Source organism: Macaca mulatta, chromosome 16 (assembly GCF_049350105.2).
Source record: "Macaca mulatta isolate MMU2019108-1 chromosome 16, T2T-MMU8v2.0, whole genome shotgun sequence".
Classification (NCBI taxonomy): Eukaryota; Metazoa; Chordata; class Mammalia; order Primates; family Cercopithecidae; genus Macaca; species Macaca mulatta.
In genome coordinates, this window is record NC_133421.1 from 38,098,333 (window position 1) to 38,121,231 (window position 22,899).

A 22,899-nucleotide genomic window follows, 5' to 3' on the forward strand; every position below is an offset into this window, starting at 1 on the left:
CTCCTGAGTAGCTGGGATTACAGGCATGTGCCACCAAGCCCGCCTAATTTTTTTGTTTGTTTTGTTTTTTGAGACAGAATTTCCCTCTGTCACCCAGGCTAAAGTGCAGAGGTGCAATCTTGGCTTACTGCAACCTCTGCCTCCCAGGTTCAAGCAATTCTCTTGCCTCAGCCTCCTGAGTAGTTGGGATTACAGGCATGTGCCACCACACCTGGCTAATTTTTGTATTTTTAGTAGAAACAGGGTTTCAACACGTTGGTCAGGCTGGTCTCAAACTCCTGCCCTCGTGATTCGGCCGCCTCAGCCTCCCAAAGTGCTGGGATCACAGGCATGAGCCATCATGTCCCCAGCTAATTTTTTGTGTTTTTAGTAGAGATGGGGATGCACCTGTTGGCCAGGCTGGTCTCAAACTCCTGACCTTAGGTGATCCGCCCACCTCAGCCTCTCAAAGTCCTGGGATTATAGGTGTGAGCCACCGCACGCAGCCTGCCATGCTCCTTTTTATTCCTACGTCTCTATCTGATCCCATGTGGAGCTTCCTTCCTCTGAGTAACCCTTCTTGATATCCCACGTCTTGTTTGGGTGACCCTGCAATGGGCTCCCATGTCATCCTAACACTCATCAAAGCATTTGTTATCTATTCCTTACATAGTGACTGACATTTAGCAATCCTTCGGTAAGTGTCTGTTGAATCAACTCCAGACACTGCGTTTCTCTTTCCCAGGCTCTTTGTACATGTTGTTTCTTATTTCTGTTCTAGACAGAAGATCAAGACTGCTACATCCACATTTCCTTCCCAAGGGAAACTTTCCCACCCACAGCCTCTGTTGAAGAGACAGCCCCTAGGTAGCCATAGTCATGTCCCTTTTGCCTTAGTTGACTGGACCAGAATTGGCATCTGATGCAATGGTGGATAATCCAGGACCTGGCTAGCAACTTCCAACATATCTGACAATTAAAAAGGAGTAGATTGATCAGATCTGTCTCTCTTTTTAAAAACGTATTATTTTTTAAAGATATGTGAAACGGGGTCTCACTGTATTGCCCAGGTTGGTCTCGAACCCCTGGGCTCAAGGGATCCTGCCCACCTTGGCCTCCCAAAGTGCTGGGATTACAGATGTGAGCCACTGCGCCTGGCCCAGATTCTCTTTATTTATTTATTTTATTTTTATTTTTATTTTTTTGAGAGGGAGTCTCTCTACGATGCCCAGGCTGGAGTGCAGTGGTGCAATCTCAGCTCACTGAAACCTCTGCCTCCCAAGTTCAAGCGATTCTCCTGCCTCAGCCTCCTGAATAGCTGGGATTACAGGTGCGTGCCACCATGCCCGGCTAATTTTTGCAGTTTTAGTGGAGACGGGGTTTCACTATGTTCGTCAGGTTGATCTCAAACTCCTGACCACATGATCCGCCCGCCTCGGCCTCCCAAAGTGAGGATTACAGGTGTGAGCCACCACGCCCAGCCTATTTATTTATTTATTTATTTATTTACTTATTTATTTATTTTGAGACAGCGTTTCACTCTTGTCACCCAGGCTGGAGTGCAATGGCACGATCTCGGCTCACTGCAACCTTTGCCTCCCAGGTTCAAGCAATTCTCCTGCCTCAGCCTCCCGAGTAGATGGGATTACAGGTGCCTGCCACCACACCCAGCTAATTTTTGTATTTTTATTAGAGATGGGGTTTTACCATGTTGGCCAGGCTGGTCTCGAAGCCCTGAGCTCGGGCAATCTCCCTACCTTGGCCTCCCAAAGTGCTGGGATTACAGGCATGAGCCACTGCACCCAGTCTCTCTTAATGTTTAAATTTTGAGTTAGCAAAAGGAGAAAATGCAGCTTTTTGTTTGGTTTTGAGTTTTGTTTTTTGTTTGTTTTTTTTTTTTTTTTGAGACAGTGTCTCACTCCATCACCCAAGCTGGAGTGCAGTGGCACAATCTTGGCTCAGTGTAACTTCCTCTGCCTCCCAGGTTCAAGCAATTCTCCTGCCTCAGCCTCCCATGTAGCTGGGATTACAGGTACCTGCTACCATGCCCAGCTAATTTTTGTATTTTTAGTAGAGATGGGGTTTCACCATGTTTGCCAGGCTGGTCTACGAATGCCTAACCTTAAGTGATTCACCCACCACAGCCTCCCAAAGTGCTGGGATTACAGGCATGAGCCACCAAACCCAGCCTGAGGATGCAGCTTCGAATGCTAAGAACAAAAGCTGAAATTATACCTAAAGAAAAGCTATTAATATTAAGATAAATTCAGAGCCATGAGGAATCAAGGAAACCTACAAGGAAATAGAAACTATGAGGCAGAGAATATTCATCTGAAGGGAAGAATAAGGAATCAATCAGTACTGGTGGAAGAGGCCCTGCCAGGAGGAAAATAGCTAAGTCATGCTAATGAGTGAACATTAGAGTGAAAATATTAAAAATGCCATTTCTTGCTCTTCTGGGCTCTTAGTTTTCCTGAGTTTCTGTGACATAGATCCTTAAAATAAAATTGTTTAACTAAATGGAGCAAGTTATTATTTGCAACCCAGAGTTCCTAACTGACACACCATTTCTCTGTTTTGGGAAAACCCAACCATCCTTTAAGGGTAAATTTCTGGCTCGCTCCTCTGTTTTCTCTCTTCATTTAGAGAAACAATTGTCACACTACCTAGATATTGGTTTGTCTCTCTCTACCCACAGAATATCAGGCTGTGAACTCTTTGAGGATAGGTTACCTTGTCTGTGTTTCACAGCAGCATACCGTGTCTAGTAGTAAACTTGATATAAAAAAGATGCTCAGCATATAAAACCAGCTACTGTTCTAAGCACTTTATAGATTTGAATTTATTTAATCTTCCCCAAAACCTCTGAAGCAGATGCTCATTTTTTTCCTTCATTTTTACAGATGGGGAAAGTGAGGCACAGAGAAAGGCTTACGAAAAGTTGCAAAGTAGAAGATTCAATCCAGGAAATTTGGCTCCAGAGTCCCAGAGCTTAACTACTATACTATATAGCCCGAACTAAAGAGGAAGGAGGGCAGGGAACACTAGTTAATATGAATATTTGAGCACTTATATAAAAGCACTTTCACACATAAGAGTCCCCTCATTGTGGGAAACTAGCCAGAAGTTCTATCCCTGAAATACCAAATACCCAGATTCTTCCTACAGGCACAGAAAAATGAAAATAAGTAAAGGGCACATGCAGACTTATTTTGTAAAAAATTCCAAGGACACCTGGTAGGTGGGTTTGATTTATAGGCTAATGTCTAAAGAAAGAATTGTATTAGGGCCGGGCGCGGTGGCTCAAGCCTGTAATCCCAGCACTTTGGGAGGCCGAGACGGGCGGATCACGAGGTCAGGAGATCGAGACCATCCTGGCTAACACGGTGAAACCCCGTCTCTACTAAAAATACAAAAAACTAGCCGGGCGAGGTGGCGGGCGCCTGTAGTCCCAGCTACTCCGGAGGCTGAGGCAGGAGAATGGCGCAAACCCGGGAGGAGGAGCTTGCAGTGAGCTGAGATCCGGCCACTGCACTCCAGCCCGGGCTACAGAGCAAGACTCCGTCTCAAAAAAAAAAAAAAAAAAAAAAAAAAACAAGAATTGTATTAGAGTATGAAAACCTTTCATATGGGGCAAAGCAGCTACTTTCTCAGCTATTCCAAGAACTGCGAGTCTCTCCCTAAAGCAACAATTGAGGGTGTGTATGTGGGGTGGTAGGGAGGGTGGATATAGTGGTGATTCCATTTTGTATTATTGTTTTTAAAGGAGTCTGGCTTTAGGGAGCTCTTGCAGATGCCTTTATTGGCAGTGTCAACCGTTTCTTTTGAGTTGCCATGACACCCAAAAGACAAAGCTGGGGGGTTGTTTATTAGTGAATGATTAGGAGCCAAATAAAAAGGAAAGTTCTTTGAGGGAAGGCTGGGGTTGTTTGGGGAGTTGGGTGGAGATGGGTGTTTAAGTATTGGTATAGGGTTAATCCAGACAACTATTGGCATGATCCATACACAAGCAACAAAGACCAGAACAAACAGGAAGGCTACCTAGGAGCTTTCTAGCATGGTTTCTTCTTCCCAATTGCCTATGTCTAGGAGAGATCTGAGTAAGTGACCAGAGGAGAGGTCTGAAGGTAGCAACTGTTCAGCACTGAAAATGTTAAGTATTACTGGTGCCCTGTACGGACAAAAAGAGTCTTTGGGCTCCTCAGCAAGTGAGGGAACAGCAGAAGCTGCCTGTACCTGAATAAAATTCACCAGGGAAGTGAGTGAGATTTCTGTTTGGGATGAATTCCTGGTGACACAGCCATATGGCTTTTACTGACTGCCATCCTCCAGATAGTATACTCTTTTTGGGGAGCAGTTAAAGTATACAGAAAATTGTGCTTTCCTCACTGTCATCTTTAATCCCTCCCCCATCATTAGCTGGAACTCTTAAATGAAGACTCAAGTGCCCCAATCTATCCTTCCAGCCTGAATTCCTGCCCAAGATTGAGGGCCCCCCTTCCCTTTCCCCAAGCCACTTCCCCACATCTCTGATTTTCTCCCTAGAGTAGGAGGCTCCAGGGGACCACAGCTGACTCTGCCAGGCACAGAGGGTTGAGTCATCCTGCAGGCGTCAGAGCTGTTAGCAACAGCTCTGCTGATCTGTATGCAGCTCCAACTCCCTCAGAGTTTTGGAGCCGTCTCGTTCAGAAGTAAAGAACAGAACACAGATGGCTGGTAACAGGATCCCACAGGGGCCTCCTTTCCCACTGAGCCCATCCTGCTAATCCTTTTACAGAAGACAAAATAAATGGTGAGTGAAGAGAGAGGAAAAAAGAAAAAAAAAAAAGAGGAGTATCGGCTTCTGTATTGTTCTGTGGGTCCTGGTGCAAGGTCTCTGGTAACAACCCCAAGCTACTTACTAAATTTCCCAGGCATATTCCCTTCCTGATCCTTCTTTCTCTTCATCCATTTCATTTCCCTTCCAATCTCCCCTTCTCCAACCCAGTTCCCTTTTCTCTGTAATATCTTTTAATCTGATGGAGTATTTTGCCCGAATACCTTCTATTTGTGCCAAGCAGTTCTAATCCATATGTGTATAGGACAATCAAAAGTACTGGGAGTTCTTGGCTGGGCGCGGTGGCTCACGCCTGTAATCCCAGCACTTTGGGAGGGCGAGGAGGGTAGATCACAAGGTCAGGAGATCGAGACCATCCTGGCTAACATGGTGAAACCCCGTCTCTACTAAAAATACAAAAAATTAGCCAGGTGTGGCGGGCGCCTGTAGTCCCAGCTACTCGGGAGGCTGAGGCAGGTGAACGGCGTGAACCCGGGAGGCAGAGCTTGCAGTGAGCCAAGATAGTACCACTGCACTCCAGCCTGGGCGACAGAGCAAGACTCTGTCTCAAAAAATAAATAAAGGCCAGGCGCGGTGGCTCACGTCTGTAATTCCAGCACTTTGGGAGGCCGAGACGGGCGGATCACGAGGTCAGGAGATCGAGACCATCCTGGCTAACACGGTGAAACCCTGTCTCTACTAAAAAAAAATACAGGCCGGGCGCGGTGGCTCAAGCCTGTAATCCCAGCACTTCGGGAGGCCGAGATGGGCGGATCACGAGGTCAGGAGATCGAGACCATCCTGGCTAACACGGTGAAACCCCGTCTCTACTAAAAAAAAAAATACAAAAAACTAGCCGGGCGCGGTGGCGGGCGCCTGTAGTCCCAGCTACTCGGGAGGCTGAGGCAGGAGAATGGCGTGAACCCGGGAGGCGGAGCTTGCAGTGAGCTGAGATCCGGCCACTGCACTCCAGCCTGGGCAGCAGAGCGAGACTCCGTCTCAAAAAAAAAAAAAAAAAAAAAAAAAAACTAGCCGGCGAGGTGGCGGGCGCCTGTAGTCCCAGCTACTCAGGAGGCTGAGGCAGGAGAATGGCGTAAACCCGGGAGGCGGAGGTTGCAGTGAGCTGAGATCCGGCCACTGCATTCCAGCCTGGGCGACAGAGCGAGACTGCGTCTCAAAAAAAAAAAGAAAAAAAAAGATGCATTTAAAAATAAATAAACAAACAAACAAACAAACAAAAACAAAAGTACTGGGAGTTCAGAGTCGCTTATTTCATCAATTTTATCTCTTGGGAGGTCCCCATAGCTCCTCCTCTTCTACTGAGGTAGCACTGTGCATTATAAACAACACTGACTTTAGGTCAGGATGGTGGCTCACACCTGTAATCCCAGCACTTTGGGAGCCCGAGGTGGGTGGATCACTTGAGGACAGGAGTTTGAGACCACCCTGGCCAACATAGCGAAACCCCATCTCTACTAAAAATACAAAAAATTAACTGGGTGTAGTGGTACAGATCTGTAATCCCAGTTACTCAGGAGAATGAGGCTCAAGAATTGCTTGAGCCCACGAGGCAGAGGTTGCAGTGAGCCAAAATAGTGCCACCACACTCCAGCCTGGGTGACACAGTGAGACTTCAAACTCTGTTCTAAAAGATATATAAACAGGTTGGGCGTGGTGGCTCATGCCTGTAATCCCAGCACTTTGGGAGGCCGAGGCGGGCAGGTCACGAGGTCAGGAGATCGAGACCATCCTGGCTAACACGGTGAAACCCTGTCTCTACTAAAAATACAAAAACAAAATTAGCCGAGCATGGTGGCAGGCGCCTGTAGTCCCAGCTACTGGGGAGGCTGAGACTGGAGAATAGCATGAACCCAGGAGGCGGAGCTTGCAGTGAGCCGAGATTGTGCCACTGCACTCCAGCCTGGGCGTCAGTGAGACTCCGTCTCAAAAAAAAAAAAAAAAGGTACATAAACAGATAAATAAAAAGTTAAAAATTCTGCTCTGTCATTTACTAAATATGTGAGCTTGGGCAATTTACTCAAACTTTCTGAGCTCCAGGTATTGCATCTGATGATATCTATACTAGCATCTACTTTGCCAGTTGGCTTACAGATTAGATAGAGGTAAACCATACTATCTGGAATATAATAGGTCCCCAGTAAATATTAATTCTCTCTCTATCCCCCCGCTGCTGTAAGTGCCAGGTCCCTGTTTTCAAGAACTGAAAAAAAAAAAAAAATCTCCCACTGAGAAAGTTAGCATTCATGCTCAATTACTGCTGATACAATTGAGGTAAGAGAGTGGGAAGTGTGGGTGAGTTTTGCAAGACTAGAAGTCTTTGTAAAAACTAGCATGTGAATACACTAATGTTGGTTTTCCCCAGCACAGGGATTCTTGGTGAAGAGCGCTGATTTCCTCATGTTGGTGTTGCAGCATGGCTGATACTAATTTATTTTCCTTAGAAAATAAGATGCTGATGCCAGGCACGGTGGCTCACACCTGTAATCCTAGCACTTTGGAAGGCCGAGGCAGGTGGATTGCCTGAGCTCAGGAATTCTGGACCAGCCTGGGCAACACGGTGAAACCCCATCTCTACAAAAACACACACAAAAAAAAAAAAAGGAAAAAGAAAGAAAAATTAGCCGGGTGTCATGGCAGGCACCTGTAATCCCAGCTACTCGAGAGGCTGAGACAGGAGACTCGCTTGAACCCAGGAGGCAGAGGTTGCGGTAAGCTGAGATCATGCCATTGCACTCCAGCCTTGGTGACAGAGTGAGAGACTCTGTCTCAAAAAAAAAAAAAAAAAAAAAAAAGAAAAGAAAAGATGCTGATTTGCTGATTGTGTGGCTTTAGGTAAGTTCTTATCCCTCTCTGGGCTTCACTAGAACAAAAGATCACTGCTCCTCTTCACTCCGGGAAATTAGGAGGATTGGTTGAAGTTTGTGTAAACTCCAGGTGAAAAGTTAAGTACAGGATGGTATTATCCTTGGCACTGAGAATCCCGGAAGTGTTTTTGCACAATCAGGTCAAATGCCATTGTTCAGTTTATGTGATCACCAAAGACTCAGCTGACACAGAGTTATGGTTTGACATGGTTCCTTTGTTCCAGATAATAAACATGTGTAATGTCAATTATACTAATTGTGTTTTGTTCTAGTCGAAACAAGAAGGAGGCTGGTGATGAGGCTGGGACATCATACTTCATTCTCTCTGACCAGGCGCACTCTGACAACACGTTTTTCCTGTCTCTCTTTGTAACTGGTAATTAGGTTCTCAGCTGAGCTGTCAGGAATCTTGATAGGTTTCCCAGGCAGTCACCATCTGACAATTTACAACTTTGGGCTTTTCACAACTGGCGTGTTCCCCTCCAGGGAACGAAAGTTTCTCAATCCTATGTTCCTCCTATCATTCAAATAGTCTGATCTGAGATAAATGCTAGCTTTCTCGATGCATTATCTAATTCCAAAGCAGACTGTTGGGTCTCTTAGCAGTAATGGGGAAAATCTCTGTGTTCATGTGTGTCCTGAGCAATAAGGGCTGCCCCTATGGTGTGATAAGGGAGTGAAGGTCATCAAAGCCAGAAGTGGCACGGGTGTATGGGAATTTAACATAGCCTTTCAAAAGGAGAGGAAATAATAGTAAAAATTAGTAGAGTTGCTTTTTCTTTCTTTTTAAAAATAGACGGATCACGAGGTCAGGAGATCGAGACCATCCTGGCCAACATGGTGAAACCCCGTCTCTACTAAAATACAAAAAATTATCCGGGCATGGTGGCACGCCTGTAGTCCTAGTTACTCAGGAGGCTGAGGCAGGGAATTGCTTGAACCTAGGTGGTGGAGGTTGCAGTGAGCTGAGATGGTGCCACTGCACTCCAGCCTGGCAACAGAGCAAGACTATGTCTCAAAAAAAAAAAAAAAAAAGAGATGGGGGCCGGCCACAATGGCTCACACCTAGCACTTTGGGAGGCCGAGGTAGGCAGATCACCTGAGGTCAGGAGTTCAAGACCAACCTGGCCAACATGGTGAAGCCCCATCTCTACTAAAAAAAATACAAAAATTAGCCAGTCACAATGGCTCCCACCTGTAATCCCAGTTACTCGGGAAGCTGAGGCAAGAGAATGGCTTGAAACTGGGAGGCGGAGGTTGCAGTGAGCCAAGATCGCACCATTGCACTCCAGCCTGGGTGACAAGAGTGAAACTCCATCTCAAAAAAACAAAAAACAACCAAAAAAAAGGAAACTTTTTTTTTTTTTTTTTTTTTGAGACGGAGTCTCGCTCTGTCGCCCGAGCTGGAGTGCAGTGGCTGGATCTCAGCTCACTGCAAGCTCCGCCTCCTGGGTTTACGCCATTCTCCCGCCTCAGCCTCCCGAGTAGCTGGGACTACAGGCGCCCGCCACCTCGCCCGGCTAGTTTTTTGTATTTTTTAGTAGAGACGGGATTTCACCGTGTTAGCCAGGATGGTCTCGATCTCCTGACCTCGTGATCCGCCCGTCTCGGCCTCCCAAAGTGCTGGGATTACAGGCTTGAGCCACTGCGCCCGGCCAAAAAGGAAACTTTTTAAAAAAAATTTTGTACAGGTGTGATAATGATATTGTGGTAATGTTACAATAAAGGTCTTTGTTACAGATACATACTGAAGTATATACAGGTGAAATGTTATAATTTACAAGAGGTTTATTTAAAAATACTCCAGGGGCCTGGGAGAGGTGGCTCACACCTGTAATCCTAGCACTTTGGGAGGCTGAGGCGGGTGGATCACAAGTTCAGGAGTTTGAGACCAGCCTGGCCAAGTAGCCTATCTCTGCTAAAAATACAAAAAAATTAGCTGAGCATGCTCTACTAAAAACAAAAAAATTAGCTGGCATAGTGGGGCATGCCTATAATCCTAGCTACTCGAAGCAGGAAAATCACTTGAACCTGGGAGGCAGAAGTTGCAATGAGCTAAGACTGTGCCACTGCACTCCAGTCTGGGTGACAAAGTGAGACTTTGTCTCGAAAAAATAAATAAATAAATAAATAAATAAACAAACAAATAAATAAATAAAAATACTTCGGGGGTGTTGAGTGGGTGTGAATGGCTCATGTCTATAATCCCAGCACTTTGGGAGCACTAGGCAGGAAGACTGCTTGAGTTCAGGAGTTGAAGAGCAGCCAGGGACACATAGTGAGACCTCTATCTCTACAAAAAAAAATTTTTAATTAGCTGAGTATGGTGGCACACACCTGTAGTCTAAGCTACTTGGGAGGCTGAATGCGGAGGACTGCCTGAGCCCAGGAATTTGAGGCTTCAGTGAGCTATGATTGTGCCACTGCACTCCAGCCTCGGAGAGACAGTGAGACCCTGTCTCTAAAATAAACTAAAAAAAAACAAAACAAAACTCCAGCAGGGAGAATAAGGGCTTATGGCAGAAGAGGTAAAAGAGAATGATAAAGTGTTTATATGAGTTCAAGCTAGGTGACAGACACGTGGAAGTTTATTATTTATTGCACTCCTTTTGAATATATTTGAAATTTTCCATAAAAAAATTTAAAAATACTAGGGAAAGCCTGAATCTCTTTCCACTCCCAAATGTATGAAATAACTAGAAGAGAACATTCTTGCTATCACAATTTCAGGAAAAGAGATCAGGATTGGAGGGGCATCTTTTAAGGGGTAGGTGAAGGAAGAGGACCCTGCCAGGACAGGAAGGTGGAAGGAAATCTGGTTTTGAGTGGTGTTGAAAAAGCCAAGGAGGAATACAGTTTCAAGATGGAAGGAGTGTCAATGATGTCAAATACTGCAGATGACAGGAAGAAAAGTATTAAATGACTTCACTAGACATTGCAACCAGGAAGTCAGTCTTGACCTTGGCAAGATCAATTTCAGTAGAGGTGGGAAGATAGATAATTTGGAATTCCAAGAAGCTTGGCTGTAGACAGAAGAGACGAAAGTAATCTTTCTTTTCTCCCCAAAGAAGAAGAAACTAGGGCATGTTTTTAATGCTGAGGGGGAGTTGCCATCTGAGAGTGGTTGACAACATAGGTGAAGAGAGGAATGACCAACTCAAAGAGCAAGGACCCTTACTACAAGAGGTAGTGTTGAGAACAAATCATATACACATCCCACTGAAGCAGATAGCTTGCTTTTCGGATCCTTATTTTAATTTTTATTTTTTTATTTTCAAGACTGAGTCTCGCACTGACGCCCAGGCTGGAATGCTGTGAGCCACTATGCCTGGCTGTGAGCTTTTAAAACAAGCAAACAAAAAGCAGGTTTGGTGCAAGGGCTCACACCTATAATTCTAGCACTTTGGGAGGCGGAGGTGTGAAGACTGCTTGAGGCCAGGAGTTTGAGACCAACCTGACCAATAAATCAAGACCCTGTCTCTATTTTTATCTTTTATTTTTGGAGACAGAGTCTTGCACGGTCGCCCAGGCTGGATTGCAGTGGCATGATCTCAGCTCACTGCAACCTTTGCCTCCCGGGTTCAAGCAATTCTCCTGTCTCAGCCTCCTGAGTAGCTGGGACTATAGTCGCACACCGCCACACCCAGCTAATTTTTTTTGTATTTTAGTAGAGATGTGTTTTCACTGTGTTGCCCAGGATGGTCTTGAACTCCTGAGCTCAGGCAATCTGCTCGCCTCGGCCTCCCAAATTGCTGGGATTACAGGCGTGAGCCACCAAGCTGAGCCTTTTTTTTTTTTTTTGAGACAGAGTCTTGCTCTGTTGCCCATCTCACTCAAACATGTCTACAGAAGGATGCCTGATAGAAGTGTGGTTTTACAGACTGGAAAATAAAGCTGATCATGTACAGAGTTTCTTCTTGAGCTCTATATTCTCATATAATGTGATCCATTTTGTGAAAATCTTTTAAAAATGCCAATCCTTTTAAAATGCCCTGCACATGGAGGCAACAGATTCTTCCTTTTTAACCCATAAGGGCCAAGGTACTTGGGCCAAGTACGCAACAGTTGGTAGAACACAATTCAATATAAGAAAGTCCTGACCTAAAAACCTTTTAGTATCAAGTACCTATCAGATACACATCTGCACCAAGCCATTAATAAGTTAAAGAAGCCACCTCAGGCCGAGCGTGGTGGCTCATGCCTGTAATCCCAGCACTTTGGGAGACTGAAGAGGGTGGATCATGAGGTCAGGAGATCGAGACCATCCTGGCTAACACAGTGAAACCCCGTCTCTACTAAAAATACGATAAATTAGTTGGGCAAGGTGGCGGATGCCTGTAGTCCCAGCTACTCGGGAGGCTGAGTAATGAGAATGGCGTGAACCCAGGAGGCAGAGCTTGCAGTGAGCCGAGATGGCGCCACTGCACTCCAGCCTGGGCGACACAGCGACACTCTGTCTCAAAAAAAAAAAAAAAAAGAAGCTCCCTCAGAGTCCAAAATAAATCCAGCCCTGAAGAAATGAAGCAGTGGATGGAAAAGTAGTACAATACAGCAGCAGTTAAAAACATTGACTTTGGGCTGGGTGCGGTGGCTCACACCTGTAATCCCAGCACTTTGGGAGGCCCAGGTGGGTGGATTGCAAGGTCAAGAGATCAAGACCATCCTGGCCAACATGGTGAAACCCTGTCTCTACTAAAGAAAAAATACAAAAATTAGCTGGGCGTGGTGGTACACGCCTGTAGTCCCAGCTACTTGGGAGGCTGAGGCAGGAGAATTGCTTGAACCCAGGAGGCGGAGGTTGCAGTGAGCCAAGATTGCACCACCACTGCACTCCAGCCTAGAGACAGAGTGAGACTCAGTCTCAAAAACAAAACAAAAACAAATTGACTTTGGGTTGGGTGCAGCGGCTCATGCCTGTAATCCCAGCTACTCAGGAGGCTGAGGCAGGAGAATTGCTTGAACCCAGGAGGTGGAAGTTGCAGTGAGCTGAGATTGTGCCACTGTACGACACAGTGAGACTCTGTCTCAAAAAAAAAAAAAAAAAAGACATTGACTTTGGAGTTTCATGTAGAAGGTCGGTGACTGCCCTTACTTTGTGTCATTTTCATAACCAAGCCGAGGATTCTTTTCTTTATCTGTAAAATGGGGTTAATGTTACCTTCTTCAGAGGGTTGTGTGAAGACTAAGTAAGTTAGATTAAGTAACATGTAAGGTGCTTAGCACCATGCCTGGTCCATGGAAAATGTTTTATAGTGTTAGCTATTACTGTGTATGTGTAAGGAGGTAAATATTCATCCCACTTCTCTGACACTATCTTCTGGCAGGCATCCCATGATCAGTGCATCACGGTTGATTGTCTGGGACATCTGTGACTATAGGAAGGGTTGGGCAGCATGTTTGTGGACTGAGAGGTTTTTGGAATGTATCTTCAGAACCAGTTGGTGATTTTGTTATGCCCTTTGCTTTGGCTGACATCTGCCAGGATTAAAAAAAATCTGCATCAATTCCTACCAGATTTCTGCCACACAGCATATGAAACATAAACAGCTGGCAATCAAAACATAAAATAAGTTAGTATTTTATTGGCTTGGGATTTTCTTTAGGCTCCCTCTTTGGACTTCTCTTTACCAAATAGGAGTAATATACCAGTAGGAAGTCTTTTGGGGCCAGGTGCAGTGGTTCACGCATATAATCCCACGAATTTGGCAAGCCAAGTCAGAAGGATTACTTGAGGCTAGAGTTCGAGACCAGCCTGGGCAACATGGCTGGACCCTGTCTCTACAAAAAATAAAGGTAAAAAAATTATCTGGGCATAGTGGTGTGTGCCTGTAAGTCCCAGCTACTTGGGAGGCTGAAGCTGGAGGATCCCTTGAGCTCAGGAGTTCGAGGCTGCAGTGAGCTATGATCACCACTGTACTTCAGCCTGAGTGACAGAGCAAGACCCTGTCTAAAAGAACAAAGAAGAAAGAAAGAAAAAGGTGACAATTCATATCAGCCTTTTTTTTTTTTTTTTTTTTTTTGAGATGGAGTCTCGCTCTGTTGCCAGGCTGGAGTGCAGTGGCCTGATCTCAGCTCACTGCAACCTCCGCCTCTCGGGTTCAAGCAATTATCCTGCCTCAGCCTCCCAAGTAGCTGGGACTACAGGCGTGCACCACCACGCCTTGCTAATTTTTGTATTTTTAGTAGAGACGGGGTTTCACCATGTTGGCCAAGCTGAACTCGATCTCTTGATCTCGTAATCCGCCCGCCTTGGCCTCCCAAAGTGCTGAGATTACAGGTGTGAGCCCCTGCGCCCGGCCCAAATCAGTTTAAGTTTGGGAAAAACAAAATATATTAGGCCCTGTAACTGAAAAATCAGCGCTGTAGGAGCTTAAAAAGTTTTGTTAAGTGTTTGACTCTGTCTCCCTTTTTTCTGTCTCTCCACACACCACACCCAGCTCCCAATTCCTGGGTATTTTTCTCTATAGATTGAGTTTTGTTATAAAGTTGAGTGTCCATATTGGGGCAGGGGATACAGCTGGTGAACTGGGGACTTGGGTGCTTCCCACTGCTGCCACGTAGTTTAATACACCTCAACACTGAATGCTGCCATCAATACTGTTTACACACAGGAAATGAACAAGGAAAATTTCTAATATCTGTTTTAATCAAATGCTTCCTTTGGCCAGGTGCAGTGGCTCACGCCTATAATCCCAACACTTTGGGAAGCCAACGCAGGCAGATCACTTGAGGCCAGGAGTTCGAGACCAGCCTGGCCAACACGGCGAAACCCCTTCTCTACTAAAAATACAAACATTAGCCCAGCATGGTGGTGCATGCCTGTAATCCCAGCTACTCAGGAGGCTGAGGCACGAGAACTGCTTGAACCCGGGAGGCAAAGGTTGTGGTGAGCCGAGATTTTGCCACTGCACTCCAGCTTGGGCAATAGAGTGAGACTCTGTATCAAAAAAAAAAAAAAAAATGCTTCCTTTAATGGTATGTTGTATTATACCCACTAGAGACAGTGAGTGTCTCAAAGTTCAGGTTTTAAACAACCTCTCCTACATAACCAGCTCTCTCCTACTCACTGCGGAGACCTCTCCTGCATAACCTGCTCTCTCCTACTCACTGCTCAGAAACCCCTGAAGAAGGGACAGAGGTCTGGCCCGCTTATCATATGGCACCATGAAAATGATTATCATGAAACTTGCCCTTTATTTTTCCTCTTCATAAATTTACTCAACACAGAAATGTTAGAATATTGTAAATGTAGAATTTGAAGGCATTTGAAACTTTGTGAGGATGAGATCAGAACTTGGAGCTTATGAACCATAGACATGCTTCTATAAGCAATTTAAGCAGGTTTCACATAGATCATACGGAGGAAAGCTTGCATCTTGGTAGTTTATTTTATGCAACAGAGGGATGCTGGATGAGGGAGATGGGGTCTGCATGGGAAGAACTTCCATAGAAAGTCTAGATTTACATCATCCCAGTTTATGAGCCCAAAGGCAAAGCAAAACTCACTCTCACAAAGCAGTATATAAAATCCAAATGAACATCTCTGAGTGGTCCAGCTTGGGCTCTGTGTCATGTGCCCTTCCCTGGCCCAGTTGCTTCACCAAGGGGTGAGCTATTTTGGCTGCCCACGCTGTGATGGTGTGCCCATCTGTAGCAAGAGGCCCCAGAGTAATAACTCCACAAGAACTCCACAGAACAATGGAGAGGAAACTTCTCTAAGAACTGTAGAGTAGGCCGGGCGCGGTGGCTCAAGCCTGTAATCCCAGCACTTTGGGAGGCCGAGACGGGTGGATCACGAGGTCAGGAGATCGAGACCATCCTGGCTAACCCGGTGAAACCCCGTTTCTACTAAAAAATACAAAAAACTAGCCGGGCGAGGCGGCGGGCGCCTGTAGTCCCAGCTGCTCGGGAGGCTGAGGCAGGAGAATGGCGTGAACCCGGGAAGCGGAGCTTGCAGTGAGCTGAGATCCGGCCACTGCACTCCAGCCTGGGCGACAGAGTGAGACTCCGTCTCAAAAAAAAAAAAAAAAAAAAAAAAAGAACTGTAGAGTACTTTAAAAAAAATGGGTTTTTTTGAGACAGGGTCTCACTTTGTCACCCAGGCTTGAGTGCAGTGGTGTAAACAGGGCTCACTGCAGCCTCAAACTCCCAGACTCAAGTGATTTTCCCACCTCAGCCTCCCTAGTAGCTGGGACTATAGGTGCATACGAGCACACCCAGTTAATTTTTGTAATTTTTGTGGAGACGGGGTTTCCCTATGTTGACCAGGCTGGTCTCAAACTCCTGAGCTCAAGTGATCTACCTACCTCAGCCTCCCGAAGTCCTGGGATTGCAAGTGTGAACCACCACACCCGGCCATAGGGTACTTTTTGCCAGAAGAAGAGGGAGAAATTTGGGACAGACAAGAACAACAGATGTTCACTACAAGTGGAATGGAACTGCTAGTGAGGCTAACTGATATGTTTTTTGTGGGGATGCTAGCTACAGTAGAATATATTAGCACTTGTGGTCAGGTGAAAGAAAGCAGTTATCACCTGGATACAACAGAACTTTCATATCCAGACAGGATCTTCACCATAAGTCTGAGACATGGGTAGGGCATATTCATTTTACAGTATACACTTTTGGGAGTCAAGAGACACAGAGAAGCATAGCAGAAAATACATAATTTACATGGCAGAACTAGCTATAACTGGTATGTACATCAGTTTGGGAAGCAGGTGACCACAACACATTCTTAGAACCTTAGACAATCCTGAAAACAACTGACATGTATAAGACTCTAGATATACCCATCAGCCAGGCACATAGCGCCAAAGTGACAATAACCTCCAGAGAACACTAGCATGTGTGTACATCTTTTCCTAGAGTTCTTGATCACACTAACCTTTGCGGCAGCTATTCTTCCATACACTCCAGGCAAACAGCTTTCAGTCACTCTTCTTGACATCTCCCACACCTAACCCAATTTCTGACACATAGGAGAAAATGTTTGCAGAATTATTGAACTGATAGCAAACATTTGTTGAATGTCATTATGTACATTATGCTAAGTTTGTGGACATAGATATAAATAAGACAAACATTCATATGCTTGTGTAGATCACAGCCTGGTGGGAAAGGCCAAAAAATAAACAGTTCTGTGTGAGGACTATTTGGTTGCAAACGAAAGAGAACCAGACCCAACGTAGCTTAAGAAAATTGGGAATGTTTTGGCACGCGCATGCCAAAAACTCCAGGGTCAGGACTGCCTTTAGACAGAATTAGTTCCAGGTCTTCAGTGATCTGGTTTTATCTCCAGAATGTGTTTTCCACTGAGTTGCCTTTGTTCTGGGGCTTCACAGCAAAAGGAAATAGCAATTCCAGTCTTTATATTCTCTCAAGGAAATAGAATTGCTTGAACCTGGGAGGTGGAGGCTGCAGTGAGCCGAGATCGTGACACTGCACTCCAGCCTAGGCAACAGAGTGAGACTCCGTCTCAAAAAAAAAAAAAAAAAAAAAAATAGGCCGAGCATGGTGGCTCATGCCTGTAATCCCATCAATTTGGGATGCCAAGGCGGGCGGATCACAAGGTCAGGAGTTCGAGACCAGCCTGGCCAATATGGTGAAACCCCCTGTCTCTACTAAAACCACAAAAATTAGCCAGGCGCAGTGATGCACGCCTGTAGTCCCAGCTACCCAGGAGGCTGGGGTAGAAGAATTGCTTGAACCTGGGAGGCAGAGATTGCAGTGAGCTGAGATCGCACCACTGCACTCCAGCCTGGGCGACAGAGCAAGACTCTGTCTCCAAAAAAAAAAAAAAAAAAAAAAAAGAAAGAAAGAAAAGAAAAAGAAAAGAAAAAAAAGAATATAGTGGTTCAGGGTGAAAGCTGAGTTTGACAACTGGCTTCACCACAAACCGGCTATAAGAACTTAGGTAAGTTAATCAAAATTCTTCTCTGTGCCTCAGTTCCACTCTCTCTCTCTCTCTTTCTTTCCCTTTCTTTTTTTTTTTTTGACAGAGTCTCACTCTGTTGGCCAGGCTGGAGTGCAGTGGCACTATCTCCTCTCACTGCAACCTCTGTCTCCTTGGCTCAAGCAATTCTCCTGCCTCAGCCTCCTGAGTATCTGGGATTACAGGTGTGTGTCACCATGCCTGGCTAATTTTTTCACCATGTTGGCCAGGCTGGTCTCGAACTCCTGACCTCAGGTAATCCGCCCACCTCAGCCTCCCAAAGTGCTGGGATTACAGGTGTGAGCCACTGCACTAGGCCCAGTTCCACCATTTCTAAAAGGGAATATTAATTATACCTACCCAATATGGTTATTGTGAGGAGTAAATAAGTAGAGTGTTTAGAACTCTCTCTGGCATATAATCGGCACTCAATAAGTGTTAACTATTTCACTATTTTTGTTATTATCATCATCATCAAATTTCAGAAACTTTGCATAGTGGCAGTATTGTAACCAATGAGATTTATCCGAGGTATGATTATTGCTCATTGAAAAATCAAAGGCTGGGCACAGTGGCTCACACCTGTAATCCTAGTACTTTGGGAGGCTGAGGCAGGCAGATCCTTTGAGGCCAGGAGTTCAAGACCAGTCTGGGCAACACGGCGAAACCCATCTCTACAAAAAACCACAAAAATTAGCCAGCATGGTGGCATATGCCTGTAGTCCCGGTTACTTGGGAAGCTGAGGTAGGAGGATCGTTTGAGCCTGGGAGGAGAGGTTGCAGTGAGCCAGGATCATACCATTGGACTCCATTTCGAGAATTTAATACATATATTACATTTTCGGGAGAAAGTAAGAAAACTTATTTCCCAAAAAAGCCAGAGAAAATCTTATTACACCCATTGGCTCTAATTGGATCATGTGCCCATCCCTGAGCGAGACTGGAGGATGGTCATACATACACTGTATACACGGATTGCTTAGGCCTGATCAACATGCTTCTTCCCTGGAGCACAGATCTACTATGGCCAGCCTGGTCTTGAACTCTTTTCCTCAGGTGATCCGCCCATCTCAGCCTCCCAAAGTGCTATAATTACAGGCGTGAGCCACCACGCCTGGCCCAGAGTTAATTTTTATTCACGAAACTCACATAACAGGTTTATTTATTTCAGTCGTTTTGTTGGTTAAAGAACCAAGATTTTTTTTTGTTTTTCAGAGTGATTATTCTTTTAATACCTTTACTTCTCATCAGGTCCTAATTCTTATTTGAACAAGATTCCCCCTTTTGGGTCTGATAATTGTAAAGTACATGCAAGTGACCTGCTTTTTTTTCTTTTTCTTTTCTTTTCTTTTTTAATACATTTATTTATTTATTTATTTATTTATGTTATACTTTAAGTTCTAGGGTACATGTGCAGAACGTGCAGGTTTGTTACATATGTATACATGTGCCCTGTTGGTGTGCTGCACCCATCAACTCGTCAGCACCCATCAACTTGTCATTTACATCAGGTATAACTCCCAATGCCATCCCTCCCCTTTCCCCCCTCCCCACAATAGGCCCCGGTGTGTGATGTTCCCCTTCCCATGTCTAAGTGATCTCATTGTTAAATTCCCACCTATGAGTGAGAATATGTGGTGTTTGGTTTTCTGTTCTTGCGATAGTTTGCTGAGAACGATGGTTTCCAGCTTCATCCATGTCCCTACAAAGGACATGAACTCATCTTTTTTTATGGCTGCATAGTATTGCATTGTATTCCATGGTGTATATGTGCCACATTTTCTTAATCCAGTCTGTCACTGATGGACATTTGGGTTGATTCTAAGTCTTTGCTATTGTGAATAGTGCCGCAATAAACATACGTGTGCATGTGTCTTTATAGCAGCATGATTTATAATCCTTTGGGTATATACCCAGTAATGGGATGGCTGGGTCATATGGTATTTCTAGTTCTAGATCCTTGAGGAATCGCCACACTGTTTTCCACAATGGTTGAACTAGTTTACAATCCCACCAACAGTGTAAAAGTGTTCCTATTTCTCCACATCCTCTCCAGCACCTGACTTTTTAATGATTTTTTAATGATTTTCTGACTTTTTAATGATTGCCATTCTAACTGGTGTGAGATGGTATCTCATTGTGGTTTTGATTTGCATTTCTCTGATGGCCAGTGATGATGAGCATTTTTTCATGAGTCTGTTGGCTGAATAAATGTCTTCTTTTGAGAAATGGCTGTTCATATCCTTTGCCCACTTTTTGATGGGGTTGTTTGTTTTTTTCTTGTAAATTTGTTTTTCTTTGTAGGTTCTGGATATTAGCCCTTTGTCAGATGAGTAGATTGCAAAAATTTTCTCCCATTCTGTAGGTTGCCTGTTCACTCTGATGGTAGTTTCTTTTGCTTTGCAGAAGCTCTTTAGTTTAATTAGATCCCATTTGTCAATTTTGGCTTTTGTTGCTGTTGCTTTTGGTATTTTAGACATGAAGTCCTTGCCCATGCCTATGTCCTGAATGGTATTACCTAGGTTTTCTTCTAGGGTTTTTATGGTTTTAGGTCTAACATTTAAGTCTCTAATCCATCTTGAATTAATTTTCGTGTAAGGAGTAAGGAAAGGATCCAATTTCAGCTTTCTACTTATGGCTAGCCAATTTTCCCAGCACCATTTATTAAATAGGGAATCCTTTCCCCATTTCTTGTTTTTCTCAGGTTTGTCAAAGATCAGATGGCTGTAGATGTGTAGTATTATTTCTGAGGGCTCTGTTCTGTTCCATTGGTCTATATCTCTGTTTTGGTACCAGTACCATGCTGTTTTGGTTACCGTAGCCTTATAGTATAGTTTGAAGTCAGGTAGCGTGATGCCTCCAGCTTTGTTCTTTTGACTTAGGATTGTCTTGGCAATGCGGGGTCTTTTTTGGTTCCATATGAACTTTAAAGCAGTTTTTTCCAATTCTGTGAAGAAAGTCATTGGTAGCTTGATGGGGATGGCATTGAATCTATAAATTACCTTGGGCAGTATGGCCATTTTCACAATGTTGATTCTTCCTATCCATGAGCATGGTATGTTCTTCCATTTGTTTGTGTCCTCTTTTATTTCACTGAGCAGTGGTTTGTAGTTCTCCTTGAATAGGGCCTTTATATCCATTGTAAGTTGGATTCCTAGGTATTTTATTCTCTTTGACGCTATTGTGAATGGGAATTCATTCATGATTTGGCTCTCTGTTTGTCTGTTATTAGTGTATAAGAATGCTTGTGATTTTTGCACATTGATTTTGTATCCTGAGATTTTGCTGAAGTTGCTTATCAACTTAAGGAGATTTTGGGCTGAGATGAGGGGGTTTTCTAAATACACAATCATGTCATCTGCAAACAGGGACAATTTGACTTCTTCTTTTCGTAACTGAATACCGTCTATTTTTTTCTCTTGCCTGATTGCCCTAGCCAGAACTTTCAACACTATGTTGAATAGGAGTGGTGAGAGAGGGCATCCCCGTCTTGTGCCAGTTTTCAAAGGGAATGCTTCCAGTTTTTGCCCATTCAGTATGATATTGGCTGTGGGTTTGTCATAAATAGCTCTTATTATTTTCAGATACGTTCCATCAATACTGAATTTATTGAGAGTTTTTAGCATGAAGGGCTGTTGAATTTTGTCAAAGGCCTTTTCTGCATCTATTGAGATAATCATGTGGTTTTAGTCTTTGAAGAACCAAGATTTTTTATGACTGTACTTTTAGTGTTACTGAATAAGTACTGAAGGGGTTTTCCCTTAAAAAAAAAAAAGTTTTGAGATAAAAGAATATAAACTGTACTTCTTCTCTGCATTGGAGTCTTTAGTTTGTTTGCTGCTCTTGTTCCAAAACTTCTCATTACTCAACTTACTAAACCCACAGACACTTTTCAAGAAGTTATCTCTTTTCTACCATCACCAATATATAGGGTGGCTTAGATCTGTATTTCCAAGTCTTACTGTCGTTCCAAGAATTACTATCAACTATTAGAATCTCAAAAACTCAACTGCATACTGATTGCGCTGCCCAGTGTACCTCTGAATCCCACCGGGGAGGGGGTGTCGAACCAAGTTGTGCAGGAATGGGATATTCCACACTCCAGGGCAAACTTATTCGTAGGATCAGTGGCGGGCTTTGGAGGTGGGAAGCCGGAAGGAAGGGGAGTGCAGATAAACCCTTCTGCAGATCTCCGGGGTGAAATGAGTGCACCTGATGCCCGCATGGCATTAGAAGCTCCCTGAAGTCAGTGAGGGTATGCTGGACAGAGGCTGGGACTCCGGGCCACCGGGACAACTCCGCCCATAGCAAGCGTTGCGCGCTCCTGTGATGGCGCGCGCGCGCGCATGTAGTCGTGTCTCGCGCTGGGTCGGGCCTGTCAGGCGGGAAATCTCGCGAGATCAGAGACGGGGCTGACGGTCGGGAGGAGGGGAGTGGTGTCGGGGAAAGGGGGGGAACCTGGGCAGCGGCCGGGCTCTGTGGCTTCAGGGCTCGGGGAGAGAGAGGGAGGGTGGCAAAGAGAGTGAGTCGGTGCCGCCGCCTGCCTGAGGAGAGAGGAGGGGTCCCGCTCGCCCTGCGCCCTTTGCGGGCCGAGCGCACTAGGCACTCGAGAACATCTGAAGCCTCCCAGCCCCGGGGGACCCCGCCCCACCGTCCGCCGGCCGGCCCGCGGCCTCTCTTCCCTTTGTGAGCGCCCCCTTCCCAGGGGTGGTGGTGGTGGCGGAGGGCTGCGCGTGGGCCCGCCCGCCGAGGGGCCGCGGCGGGGGACCGAGAGGGCCTCGGCTGTGTGAGGACGAGAGGCGGCCGAGGCCCGGGCCGGTTCCCCCGAGGCGGCAGCGGCGGCTACGGCTCCCGGCACTTCCCCGCGCCATCTTAACTGAGCCCAAGCGCTAAGGGCGCCTCCTCGACCCCGGTAGTCCCTTCGCCCCCCCCCCCCCCGCCGCCCCTTGTTGCAGAGCTTGGGCTGGGCGGCTCGCTGGGGCTCTTGTGGGGGGGGGGCGGCGGTCTGTCGCCGGGCCCCCTCCTCCTCCTCACTCCTCACCCTCCAGGGTAGCGGCTACCAGAGCGCTGCCGGGGGCTGCGCCTGCCTGCTCCGCCCCAGACCTGTCGGCGAAAGGGTAAGGGCACCTCTGCTTTGGGAAAGGGAGATATGGAGGGGGGCGGGGAAATTCGGCCCACTCGGGCCTGTGTGTGGAAGACGGAATGTGGGGGTGGGGTGGGGGAGGGAGACAAGGAGGGTCTGTGATTCTGTGGGTGGGGTGAAGAAGCTGGTGAGCTGGGCGCCC

At 45.7% G+C, this 22,899-nt stretch overlaps 1 protein-coding gene and 1 pseudogene across 8 annotated transcripts in view; both read left to right on the plus strand.

Moving 5' to 3' along the window:
* The first annotated feature begins 18,100 nt into the window (after positions 1–18,100).
* On the plus strand, positions 18,101–18,224 carry LOC114673364 (U4 spliceosomal RNA; annotated as a pseudogene).
* Positions 18,225–22,074: 3,850 nt separating this feature from the next.
* TAOK1 (TAO kinase 1) overlaps positions 22,075–22,899 on the plus strand; it is a 167,668-nt gene continuing 166,843 nt past the window's right edge. For 4 of the 8 annotated variants that reach the window (XR_013406260.1, XR_013406259.1, XM_015118951.3 and 1 more), the window contains exons 1-2: positions 22,075–22,300; positions 22,663–22,731. The gene's annotated coding sequence lies outside the window, so the exon portion shown is untranslated. Of the gene's footprint in view, positions 22,732–22,899 lie in introns of all 8 variants that reach the window. The other 4 variants (XM_077970702.1, XM_077970703.1, XM_077970700.1 and 1 more) reach the window with 3 other exon arrangements.